Genomic DNA, 13,221 nt, shown 5'->3' with positions numbered 1-13,221 from the left:
AGAATGGCGGTGGGGACCAAGGAAAACCAATTTTTATTAAGACAATGTCGATAAGCTGAAAAGCAGACCACATTTTATAGCTCAGTAATGTCACTTGATCCAAACACCCTTCATTTAACAGATGAGGAAACTGAGGCCCCCTTAAGATAAAAGATGAAGTTAAGTGGCCACGTGAAGCATCATCCCCTCGCTGCACATTCAGCGCTCCTTCCACGGAAGCAGCCCGTGACACTCCACCAAGCGGAGAGTCCAAGAGTGCCTCCCCCTCCAGGCCTGGTTGAGCTTGAGAGGGTGGGAGGGGCGCCGGGGTGGAGGCGGCGAGGGCACGGAGGTTACCTCAACTTGCTGCTGACGCACTTCCGGCGCGACGGCTCCTCTCCACGCCGTGAAGGGGCTTACAGAGGAGGCGGTTAGGAAGTTTGGGCGCCTTTTCTGGCGGCGGTAGATTTGAAGCTCCGCCCCGGGAGCCGATGTGCAGGGACCCGGGAACCGCGCACCGGAGCAGGTAGGCCGCCCAAGGCTCCGGGTGCTGCGGCGGTAAAGCCAGTTACCTGCGGCTCCAGGAGACGAGGGGAGGGAGAGGCCAGGGCCCCGGGGGCGGAGCAGTGACGGGCCCAGCCCCCAGTTAACTGTCTTGTTCGCCACCCCCCGCTGGGCCTCCTGCGCCGGCCCGGATTGACGGACCCCCGGTGGGACGGTGCGGGCGTCGTCTGCCAGACCCCCGGGAGCGACGCAGGAGAGAGGAGGAAGGCGGGGCTGCGGGTTGCGGAGGCTGTTTGGAGCTGAAGCGCTGGGGCCCGGCGGCCCTCCCCCCGCACGCTCCTCGCTCGCCCACTCGCCCGCCTCCCGCCCTGACGCATTTTGCCGCACAGGCTGTAACATGGCGGCGGCGGCTGAGTGAGCGCCGGAGAGCCCGGCTGCTCCCGAGCGCTTCCGAGCGGGGGCCGCGGCGGCCAGCGCGGCGCACTGGAGGCGGAGGCCGCCGGCCGGGGCAGGGGCCGCGACGTCCTGAGGGAGCGCTCGCTCGCAGGGCTGAGGTTTGTTTCCTTTAGTTGGGGGCCGATTAAAGCTCTTCCCGCCCGATCTGCTCTTTTCTGGGCTCGTACCCCCTTCTTTCCCTTCCACCCTCCCTCAGGCGGCAGCTGCAACATGTGCCCGCTGACTAGGGAGCAACCCAACCCTCGACAGGTTGGGAGTTGTTTGCTTTCTTTTATTTATTTATTTTTTAAAGGCTTAGATGTAGACAGTCTCCTTCCTGTTCTCTGAATTGTTGAGAGGTTCTCATGCTGTCTCAGAGCCGTGCGACTTGCAGGCCCCGAGAGCCCGGACTCAAGTTATCCGTTCGGACACCTAAGGTGCCAGGTGTTGGCCTCTGAGATCCCATCCTTACCTTGAGGCGAGCGTGTTAATTCCTCCCCTCTCTCGCTTGTCTCTGAAGAGCTCGATCAGCTTCTTAAGGGAAGGAGCGATATTGGTTGGAACCTGTTAGGCTCTTCTGGAAGCCAGATTTTGTGCAGTAATTTTCATCGCTCTCCAGAACTTTCTCAAGTGAAATACTAAGTTCCTGGCTAAGTTAAAAACCCAAAATGATTAAAAAACTAAGTAGTGTTTTGGAAATTTCAAAAGTGGTACTTTGTTTACCACCATAACTTGACACCTCGAGTTAAAAATGGGAAAAAACTAACCAAACTGTGTAGAAAAAGAAGGGGCCTATTGAACTGCATGTTCACCTTCTTAGGCACTGAAATTTTTTCAGCTTCAGAGTACAATAAACCCTGTACAGAGTCCAGAACCTTGGGGCATGAATTACTCTGAGTAGGTAATTTTTCCAGTTTATTCCTCTATAATTTTTTAAAAAATGTTTTGGATTGAAGTCTTCATGAAATGTGTTCTATATTTCCTACCTTCTTAAAGAACATATGGAACGTAATTTAGCTTTTACTTGTGAATGATACCCCCAGGATATGATGAGTTACGTTGGCTTGGTTGTCCTGACACAAAATGGCCCTAGACTACTGTGCTTTTAAAATTCTTGCCCCCTTTTTGTTTACCTGGTTTTCTTTTAAACTCAGCTCAAGTCTGATCTTCTGCTGGAGGCCTTTATCAAACCCTGTAGAAGTCATTAAAAGAACTTTGCAGTTTTCCAAAAGTAATCTCTTGTTCAATGCTTTCTCTCACATATACTATGTGTGTATGTTCATCTATGTGTGTGTGTGTATGTGTATTGTGAATATACATACCTACATAAATATGTATGTGCATTTCTATACAGCTAACAAAAATACTTATTTTTTAAGGTTAAGGAAAGTTTTACCAATGCATTAATGTTTCAGCAGAGTTCATTGTAATGGGTGTAAAAGACAGACATCATTAGAGATTATAGAATAATGAAGAGATTGTATACAGTTAAAATAATTATTTTCGTGTCTCACCACCCCCAAAGTGTATGCTTCTCAAGAGCATTTAGCTTTAGAAAAGCATTAGCTTTTCTTAGTATCCTCAGCAGTGCTTACAGCAGGGCCTAGCAAATAGTAGTCACTTAATAAATAGTTGTTGACTGGCTACTTTATAGTTTTCACCCCTTGGCGCTTCTCACTGCTGTTAGTGTATAGGAAGTAGTAGTCACCTCACTCCTGATTTCCCTCTTGGAGTCTATTGTGGGTTGAGGAACTAAGTCACCAAATATCTGTATGTGTTATATTAAGAACCAATTTATTATGAATGAAGATTATATGGAATCTCTCTTAAAATCAAAATACTTGGACCTTGTGTGCCCAGCTGTTATTTTTATTCCCTAATTCTTAGCAGTGTTCTAGATGGTAGGATCTTGGGATAGCTGAGTTTCTGATAGGCTGGATATTACTGTGATTTGGAGATGTAGATGCTCAGCTATAATTTCATTTCCTGTTATGACTATAACTGTACTGACATATCAAGGGAATTCTTTAGACATAGTATATGGATTTCAGCAAGATATCTGATAACATTTCCTGTGATGTCTTTGTGGACAGAGAATTAGTTGGATGGTAGTACAGTTTGGTGGGTGCATAACTAGTTGAGTTACCATGCCCAAAGACTGTTGTTGAAATAATGTGCATAGTAACCTGCCTGCCATAGGACTTTACCTATTGCTCCTTTTCTTCCAATATTTTTATCAGTGACTTAGGTAAAGATATACATGACATGAATCGTGGAGATAGAGCTGATCTAAACATCTGGATGACAAAATTTAGATTTAGTAGATTCAATGTAGTACACAGTATTTAAATTTTTACAAACTTTTTTTTTTAAGGCAGTTGGGGTTAAGTGACTTGCCCAGGGTCACACAACTAGTAAGTGTCACATGCTTGGTCTGAGGCTGGATTTGAACTCAGGTCCTCCTGACTTCAGGGCCAGTGCTCTATCCACTGCCCCACCCAGCTGCCCCCTAAATTTTTAAAAATTAAATGTATAAAAGTGGGGCTGGGCTGTGCAACATTTTATGTGAAAAGATTTGGGCTTTTAGTTGATTACAAGCCAAATATGAATCCACAATTAATCTGTCTGCCAAAGTGGCTGATACTTATTTTAGGCAGTATTAATTGACATATACTATACAGAAAAAAAGCATGTAGTAATAATAATAATCCCATTACCTTCTGAATTGATAACTCTTGGGTAATTGTGTTCATTTTGGGTGCAAGATTTTAAGTGAGACATTGAGAAGCTGTTGTGTAATAAAAATGAAGTATTTATAAACCACACCTATGAGGAATGACGAAAGGAATACGATGAAATATGCTCATTTGTGCCATCCTAATAGTCTGTGTTCCTTGTCTTCACTTACACACACACTCACACACACTTTCAGTTCTTAATCCCTTGCAATCTGAATTCCTATCCCTGACCCCCTCCCTCCAATTGAAAATGCTCTCTTCAGAGTTATAAATTATCTATGAATTGTTTATTCTGATAGTCATTTTTCAGTCCTCATGCTTCTTGACTGCAGTTTTTGATACTGTTTACCAGCCCATACTCCTGAATGCTTATTCTTCATTAATTTCTGACAGGTGGCTTCTCATAGTTGTCTGATCACTCTTCATTTTTCATTGCTGGGTCTTCATCTGTTCACTGCCATGTTAGTATGAGTGTGAGTGTCCTCCAGTGATCTGTAGTGAGTCCTCTCTCTATGATCTTTGGCCATCAAATCCACTCAATACCGTTTAAAGTATCTTTTCAATGCAATAATACCTAAATCCATACTATCCAGACTTAAAACTTTCTCCTGAATTCCAGTAACATATTGTCAACTGCCCTTGAAGATGGGCAAGATGTCCCTTGAAAATATCAGATGTTACATGTCTAAAGCAGAACTCATCTTTTCCTCTAAACTTACCTTTTTCTGTTGAGGTTGCCACTATCTAATCACTTAGGTTTGTTGACTCATTCATCCTTGATTTTTCCCTCAGTCTCAGTCACTACCTCCAGTCAGTTACCTAGCTGTCCTACTTGTGATTCAGGCCTTGATTAACTTCCATGTGGACTGCCTCACAATTGTTCTCTCTACTTGCAGTTTCTACCCTCTCCAATCCATCTTCTATATGGCTGTCACAATAAATTTTTTTTAAATCACAAGTCCGTCCGTGTTACTCTGATCAAATATGTGTGACTCTCCATTGCCTGTAAGGTAAAACTCCTTAACCTGGTGTTCAGAGCTCTTTACAATTTAACTCTCACTTTTCCAGCTTTGTTTAACAGTATTTCTCCTTTATAAACTATATATTCCAACCAAATTGGACAGCCAGTTGTTCACTTAATTCAGTATTCTTTATCCTCTCTTTGTATAAAGCTATTCATAGTTCCTAGAGCTAGTTCTGGTCCTTCCTTATCCCCCCTCCTCTACACCTCAGAATCCTTGTTTTTCTTCAAAGCTTAATTCAGGTGCCACCTCCTATTTTAAGACTTTCCTGGGCTTATCCCTCACCTGGGTGTCAATAAATATTCTCTCTTTTCTTTGATCTGTACTTTTTTGTGTACCCGTTAATCCCCAGTCTCTTAGTAGAAGTAAGCTCCTTGAGGGCAATTACTTGGAAGGTATGTGTGGCTAGTACCTAGGTTCACTGCACAAGTAGGCACTTAATACATACTTATTGAAATGGGCAAGGGAAGAATTCACAGGAGAATTTAAAAATATATATTTGTCTTTTCCTCTATGACCCTAGAGGACAGACTCTAGAGGACATGCAACTCGTGGGTGGAATTGATGGGGAGGAGAGGCAAGTTTCAATACAATGTAAGGAGTGCTTCCTAAATGATTGAGATTTTATATAAATGTTATGAACTACCACTTGAGGTATTGAATTGTCCATCTTGGTAGTGTTCAAGCAGAGATTTAACTCAAGATTTTATACGAGTGGATTCATATATTATTCATTATATTATAATATGTATATTATTCTTATACAATTACACTAAATAATATCCAGGTTTCCTTTCAGTGAGAGCTATCCATAAGTAGAAAATCAGCTTCCTTGGGAGGTGATGGTTTTCCTTTCATTGGAAGTCTTCATATAGAAGTTGAACTCACTACTCACTTTGTAGATGTGTTTTAGTGAGAATTTTGGATATAGGTTGAACTAGATTGGGTATAGGGTGTAGATGGCTGCTGAGGTTCTTTTTCTCTCTAAAATTCTATGAACCTTTGTCATCTATGATTCTTTAAAATTTGTTTTACCTTTAGTAGCATGGAGAGTCATAAATATTTGAGTTCAAGGCCCATCTTTAAAACATAAGTGCTTGTCTGATATGACTTAGGATAAGTCCCAATCTCTTGGTATTCTAGGAAACTGTTAGACTATAAGTTTCAGAAAAGGTGCCAACCTGTATTAGTTGAGGTGATGTCCTCAACTTGGAAGTTGACCTTGCCAATAAAACCACAGATTCAGTTTCTACCCTATCCCTTTTACTTTCTCGCAAACCATATATTTGATTTCATTTCTAAGGATAAGTTGGGAAGAGGGAGGGAAGAGATGGCAGAAGTTATCACATAAGTGTAAAGCCTTCACAGGTTCCCTATTCCCTTTATAACAACATCTGTAATTTACTCCCAGCACTAATTTCTTGCAATGAAATAACGTGTGTGTTCGAGAATGTACACACACACACAAACACACAACTGGTTTTTTTTTTTAAACTACTTCCTTTTTGGCATATTTCAGCAATTACTCAAATACTCATGTCTCTGATCTCAGGGATGTGGGCTGGCCATCCTGTGAAATTATTGTTCATGCCCTCCCATAAATTTGCCATGGAGAATCCACTCATTATATTTTTCCTGTCATCTAGAGTAGTGGTTGTTGTTCAGTTGTGTCTGACTCTTCATGACTCCATTTGGAGTTTTCTTGGCACAGATACTAGAGTGGTTTGCCTTTTCCTTCTCTAGCTCATTTTACCGATGAGGAAACTGAGGCAAATAGTGTTAAGTGATTTGCCCAAGATCACACAGCTAGGAAGTGTCTGAGGCCATTTGAACTCAGGAAGATGAAGGCCCTGTCCTCTATCCACTTTGCTATCTAGCTGCCTGAGTAGTGGGGTCTAACTCAGATAGAAAATGATCCATGCAGCCTGCATGATGGCTTAGGAAACCACAGATTAACATCTATTTTGCATTCTGTTTTTATTTATTTTGTTAAATATTTCCAAATTATATTTCAATCTTGTGTGCACTTGTTTTGCTCCTGGAATATGTCACCTCTGATCTAGAGGATACTAATTGAACAAGCCACTTGTCTTTTGGTCATCTATTGAGCTATCCACATAACCAACACATTTTTTTTTTGATCCAGTATTTCTTCAGTGACAATTCTTTACACTACTCCTTTCTAATTCCTTGTTGCAATAGTTAGAACCCACTCAAACCCATTGAGTATCTCTCCTTTACCTTTTGGGTAAGATATTGATGTGTTCCATGACTCACAACTATATATATATCTGGACGAACATTGGTTTTAAAAAATACAGGCCTTTGTTGCCAGAGAAGCTTGGTGTCATTAAAAGAACTTTGCAGTTTTTAAAAAATAATCTATCTTCATCTTGTGTTCAATTCCGGACTCAGCTTATCCATTTGTATTGTCTGTTAAAGATATACAGAATAATAGGTGAATATTCTGTATTGTCCATCCAACTGCATTTGGATGTGTCCTCTGGGCAACAGGCATTGTTTGTTTTTTTTTTCCTGTGTGGGTAAACTAATCCGTAGAGTACCTAAATAAAATTTCCTGATAATTGTTACTTTTGCAGACAATAGTCTAAATGATTTTTAAGAATTTCTTACGAAGTAATATTTTCTTAACTCAAGTTCTGTGATTTCTTCCTATGACTCTTGCCTTACTCTTGTATTCTATTAGTAAACCTTTAGACTTAACTCCTAGTACCCCCTATTATTTTCTCATTACTTTTAATGTTGGTACTGGGATTTGTTCTTTACTCTTTAATAGTATAATATCATAGACTTAAAACTGGAAGGGACTTTAGAAGTCTTCTAGTCCACCTCCTCCCTTTTACAGATAGAGAAACTGAGGCATAGAGAAAGGGTAAATGACTTGCTCAGAGTCAAACAGGCAATGGGAGAGGTGGGCTTTCAACCCAGGTCCTCTGACTCCACCACTGCATATTTCTGTTGTATCACGCATTGCCTCATGGAAAAGTAAACCTAATATTCTTAAAATTAATTTTTGCCAAACTCAAATTTCGTTGAAAATGGCTGTAGGTTTAGTTTTGTATGCACTTTCCTGAGAACAAACAAAACAGTTGATCCAACCTTCTGTTTTTCTTATGACCCAAATAATGGGCTTATCTGTGTTCATTTTGTTTTGTTTTTATCTACACCTGTGATTTCATAGGTTAGGGAAGTCATAGAATTATAGACGTTGACATGTATAACCTATGTCAAATTGCTTGTCTTCTTAGTGAAGAGAGGAGGGAAGGAAGGGAGAGAATTTGGAAGTCGGAATTTGAAAAGAGAATGTTAATATTGTTTTTACATGTGATTGGGAATAAATAAGTTATTAAATTTAAAAAAAGACAATTGTAGATGTAGAACTAGAAGGAACCTCAAAGACCATCTAGTCCAGGTTTTCTTAAGCTTTTTTAAAGTATCGTGTACTACTCTGGTCCCCTTCTCAGAATGTTTTAAATGCAAAAAATGAAATATATAAAATTACAAAGAAAACTAATTATATTAAAATATAATTATCAAAATATTTTTTAAAAAAATTTCTTGAACCTCAAGTTAAGAACTCATGATCTAGTCCAGCCCCCCTCATTTTCCCAGTCTTTAAAAATATTTTTTCACTTTTTATTCTGAACTTAACAAATACTACATAAAATTAACATTTCTATATACATTGTAGAACAGAAAGAGAGGGTTGATGAAGCTGAGAATCACTGTTATATATACAACTTGCTTTTTAAAAGTATGTAATAAATTGAGAATTAAGCTTTAAAAGCTGTCCTGCTTATGTGATTCCTTGTTTTCTTTTTTAGGGTAGTGAGGGGACAGTATGCCTAACTGCCTTTTCTTTCCTACCTCCCTACCTTCTAAATTGAGGCAGGGAGGAAACATTTAACACAATTTCATGGTCATACAAAACAAATTTCCCACATTAGGTATGGCCAAAAATGTATGTCTTGTTTTGTATCTTGAATGCATCACCTTTCTCCAGATGTGGGTAGCATAATTAGTACTCTAGAATAGTGGTTGTTCTTAATGCTTTAAAAGTATTATTTGTCTTTACAGTGTTGCTGTTAACGTATAAATTGTTTTTCAGATTCTGTAAATATCACTGCATCAGTTTATACAAATTTTCCTAGGTTTCTCTAAAACTATCCCTTTTATAATTTCTTAGGGCACAATAATATTACATTCTTGTAGCATAATTTGTTAAGCCATTTCTTAAATGGTGGACACTTCCTCAGTTTCCAATTCTTTACTTCTTCAAAAAGAACTTGGAATAAATATTTTTGGGATATGGGTCATTTTCCTGTTTCTTTAATCTCTTTGATATTTTAGGCCTAGTAGTGGCTTTTCTTCATCAAAGGGAATACACAATATGGTGATGTTTTGAGCCTAGGTCCAAATTGCTTTATTTTAAGAGAAATTATGGTTTATTAGTTATTTGCTTTAATTCTATGTGCTAATCATGCTTGAAATTAAGGTGAAATCAAACATCAACTGGAAAATTTACTAATAAATTCAGTCTTATGTCATGTGTGTTTATGTTTTGTGTGTGTGTATGGGGAGAGAGAGAGACATATGCACACAAGATTAAAAAGCCATGAATAGTTTAGTGTGAAAGTAGATGGATAGATGAATAGCCTCCAGAGGTTCCTACAGCTCTTAGAAACTGAGAATTAAAACAGGATTATGACTTTTCCCAGGTACTGTGTGTTAAAAATAGGCGTTATTATGATATGTTTTATCTTTATATCCTAGATTTGGTGAACATAACTGTTTACTCTCCATAACTGTCATGACAACTCTCTTAACGTTCTTTTTGGAGGAAATAGTTCTAACTTGATTTTACTTCCTTTGTAACTTGTTGCGTTTGTTTAACGATGGGTAACTTGATTTTGATCCACTACATGGTAGATACTGTACTGTGCGTAATGTATAATAGGTCTAGGCAATTATTTGAGCAGCTTCTGTTCTAAGCTATTGTAACAGATGTTGTTATAAAAACTGTAGCAAAGTTCATCATGCTGACATTCAAATTATTAGAAGCTCGGGATCCCTCAGTACCATGATTGCTTCATTGTAGAAGGCCTGAGTATTTCAGGACCATGAGCTTCTATGTCAGTTAAGACCTGTTGTTTCTAGTTTCTTAATTTCTCTCATATACACTTTCTGCCACTATCGTGGTCCAGGCCCTTATCACCTCACACCTGTACTATTACAATCAAGTTTCTCCTCCCTCCAGTCAGTCCTCCACTCAGCTGTTATGTTAATTTTCCTAAATCAAAGTTTTGACCATGTTACTTACCCTACCTGTAGCCCTCCTCTTCTTTTAAATAAATTCCAATGGCTCCCCATTACCTCCAGGCTCAAATAAAGCCCTCTATCTTTTAAAGTCCTTTAGTACCAGACCTCTTCCAACCTTTTACTTCTCTCTTTATCATCTTCAGTTCTTCATTCTCACATATCTGGATATTCAGTTGCTAGATCTTGTCTTTCATATTTCCATAAGAACTTTGTTGCATATTTTGCCTGGACTATTGTAATAGCTTTCTAATTAAATCTTCCTGCATTAAGTCTCTCTTCAGTACAATCCATCTTCCACACAGCTCCAAAGTGATTTCCCGAAAGTACTGGTTTGACCCTTTCATCCCCCTACTCAGTAAATCCCAGTAACCCACAAACAACTCTGAGATTAAATATCAACTCTTTGGAATTTAAGGATGTGTACAATTTAGCCCCAACCTACCGTTCTGGTCTTTTCTTGCTGGTTACTTGAAAAAAAGCAGTTTTTAGCATTCATTTAAAGTTTTTTTGAGTTTTACATTCTTTCCCTCCTTTCCTTTCTTCTTTCCTCATTGAGAAGGCAAGTAATTTGACATACATTACACATGTGCAATCATATAAAATATTTCCATATTAGTTATGTTGTGAAAGAAAACGCAGAGACGCCCACCCCCCATCTCAAAAAAGAAAAAGAAAGTACAACATTTGCTTCGATCTGTATTCAGACTCCATCACGTCTTTCTTTGGACATGGTTAGCATTTTTTGTCATAAGTCCTTCAGAATTATCTTAGATCATTGTATTGCAGAGAACAGCCAAGTCATTCACAGTTCTTCATTGTACAGTATTGCTGTTACTGTGTACGGTGTTCTTCTAGTTCTGCTTACTTCACTTTGTATCAGTTCATGTAAGTCTTTCCAGGTTTTCAAGAGCATCTTGCTCATCATTTCTGATAGCACAATAATTAGTGTTTCACCACAGTCATACCACAGCTTGTTCATTCCCTAATCGATGGGAATCTCCTCTCTGTTTCCAATTCTCTGCCACCACAAAAAAAGAGCTACTGTAAATATGTTTGTACAAATAAGTCCTTTTCCTTTTAAAAAAAAATTTCTTTGGAATGTAGACCTAGTAATGGTATTGCTGGATCAAACCATTGCACAGCCCTTTGGGCAGTTCCAAATTGTTCTCCAGAATGGTTGAATCAGTTTATAACTCTAATTTTCCCATATTTGTCATTTTCCCTTTCTGTCATTAGCGACTCTAATAGATGTGAGGTTGTTTTAATTTGCATTTCCCTAATCAGTAGTGTTCTTGAGAATGTTTTCATATGACTATAGACAGCTTTGATTTCTTCATCTGGAAACTGCCTGTTCATTATTAATTGGGCAATGGCTTGTATTCTTGGAATTTTGACTCTGTTTTCTATATATTTGAGAAATGAGGCCTTCATCAGAGATAAAAATTTTTCCACAGTTACGATTACTAGCTATATTAACTTCTATCCTATTTTTCCTTTTTATCCTTCTCCTTCCCTCTCTCTCTCTCTCCCCCCCCCTTTATCCTTTCCCTCCTCAAAAATGTTTTGCTTCTGACTACTGCCTCCCCCAGTATGTGCTCTCTTCTATCAGTTCCCCCCCTTCTCTTATCCCTTTCACCTACTTCCCTGTAGTTTAAGATAGATTTCTATAGATTAGAAGATAGATAAATCTATACCCAACTGAGTGTGCATGTTATTTCCTCTTTGAGCCTATTTCAGTGAGAATAAGGTTCAAGCTTTTTCTGTCATACCACCTCTCCTGCCTCTCTACTGTAAAAACTCTTTTATACTTCTTTTAGAGATAATTTACCCCATTCTACCTTTCCCTTCCCCTTTCTCCCAGTGGATCCCTCTTTCTCAGTCCTTAATTTTATTTTTTTTTTTAGATAGCATCCCATCATAAACATCCCTCTTTCTCACCCCTTAATTTTATTTTCTTTAGATAGTATCCCATCATGTACAACTCAGATCCACGCCCTCTGTCTATGTATACTCCTTCTCACTGTCATTAGAATGATAAAGTTCTTAGGAGTTATGAGTATCATCTTCCCATGTAGGAATGTAAACAGTTTAACCTTATTGAATCTTTTTCCTGTTTACATTTTTATGCTTCTCTTGAGTCTTGTATTTGAAAGTCAGATTTTCTATTCAGCTTTGGTCTTTACATCAGGAATGTTTGAAAGTCTTCTATTTCATTAAATATCTATTTTTCCCCATGAAAGAGTATATTCAGTTTTGCTAGGTAGGTTATTCTTGGTTGTAATCCTAGCTCCTTTGCCCAGAATATCATGTTCCAAGCTCTCTTATCCTTTAATGTAGAAGTGGCTAACTTATTCTGATTGCGGCTCCATTATATTTGAATTGTTTTCTTTCTACTTGGAATATTTTTTTTTTCTTGACCTAGGAGCTCTGGAATTTGGCTATAATATTTCTGGGAGTGTTCCTTTTGGGATCTTTTTCAGCAGGTAATCAGTGGATTTTTTCCAATTTCTATTTTACTCTGTGGTTCTAGGATATCAAGGCAGTTTTCATTGATAATTTCTTGAAATATGATGTCTAGGCTTTTTTCTCCATCATAGCTTTCAGGTAGTCCAATAATTCTTAAATTACCTCCTCAATCTGTTTTCCTGGTCGGTTATTTTTCCGGTGAGATATTTCACATTTTCTAGTTTTTTTGTCCTTTTGATTTTGTTTTATCATTTCTTAATGTCTCATGGAGTCATTACCTTCCAGTGGCTTGATTCTAATTTTTAAGGAATTATTTTCTTCAGTGAACTTTTGTACCTCCTTTTCCATTTGGCCATTCCTGCTTTTTAAGGAGTTCTTCTCTAAAGTGAATTTTTTGGCCTATTCTGTTTTTTAAGGTGTTATTTTCTTCAACTTTTTTTTGTGCCTCCTTTACCAAGTTGTTGACTCTTTTTCATGATTTTCTTGTATGTATTGCTCTCATTTCTTTTCCTAATTTTTCCTCTACCTCTCTTATTTGGTTTTTGAAATCCTTTTGAGGTCTTCCAGGAATTCTTTTTGGGTCTGAGTCCAATTCACATTTTTCTTTGAGGTGTTTTGACATTATCTTCCCCTGAGTTTGTGTTTTGATCTTCCCTCTCACCATAGTATCTTTCTGTGGTCATGTTCTTCTTTTACTATTTACTCATTTTCCCAGCCTATTTTTTGACGTTTAACTT

At 38.6% G+C, this 13,221-nt stretch overlaps 1 protein-coding gene across 2 annotated transcripts in view; it reads left to right on the top strand.

The window, feature by feature from the left end:
• The first annotated feature begins 347 nt into the window (after positions 1 to 347).
• The window catches only part of PPIG (peptidylprolyl isomerase G), a 72,107-nt gene continuing 59,233 nt past the window's right edge, over positions 348 to 13,221 (top strand). The window contains exon 1 of one of the 2 annotated variants that reach the window (XM_027865855.1): positions 348 to 505. The gene's annotated coding sequence lies outside the window, so the exon portion shown is untranslated. Of the gene's footprint in view, positions 506 to 974; positions 1,038 to 13,221 lie in introns of those variants that run through there. The other variant, XM_027865856.1, reaches the window with a different exon arrangement.

Source organism: Vombatus ursinus, unplaced genomic scaffold (assembly GCF_900497805.2).
Source record: "Vombatus ursinus unplaced genomic scaffold, bare-nosed wombat genome assembly UNPS02014779.1, whole genome shotgun sequence".
Classification (NCBI taxonomy): domain Eukaryota; kingdom Metazoa; phylum Chordata; class Mammalia; order Diprotodontia; family Vombatidae; genus Vombatus; species Vombatus ursinus.
Note: the sequence above shows the minus strand (reverse complement) of the source record. Positions and strands in the feature narration are given on the sequence as shown.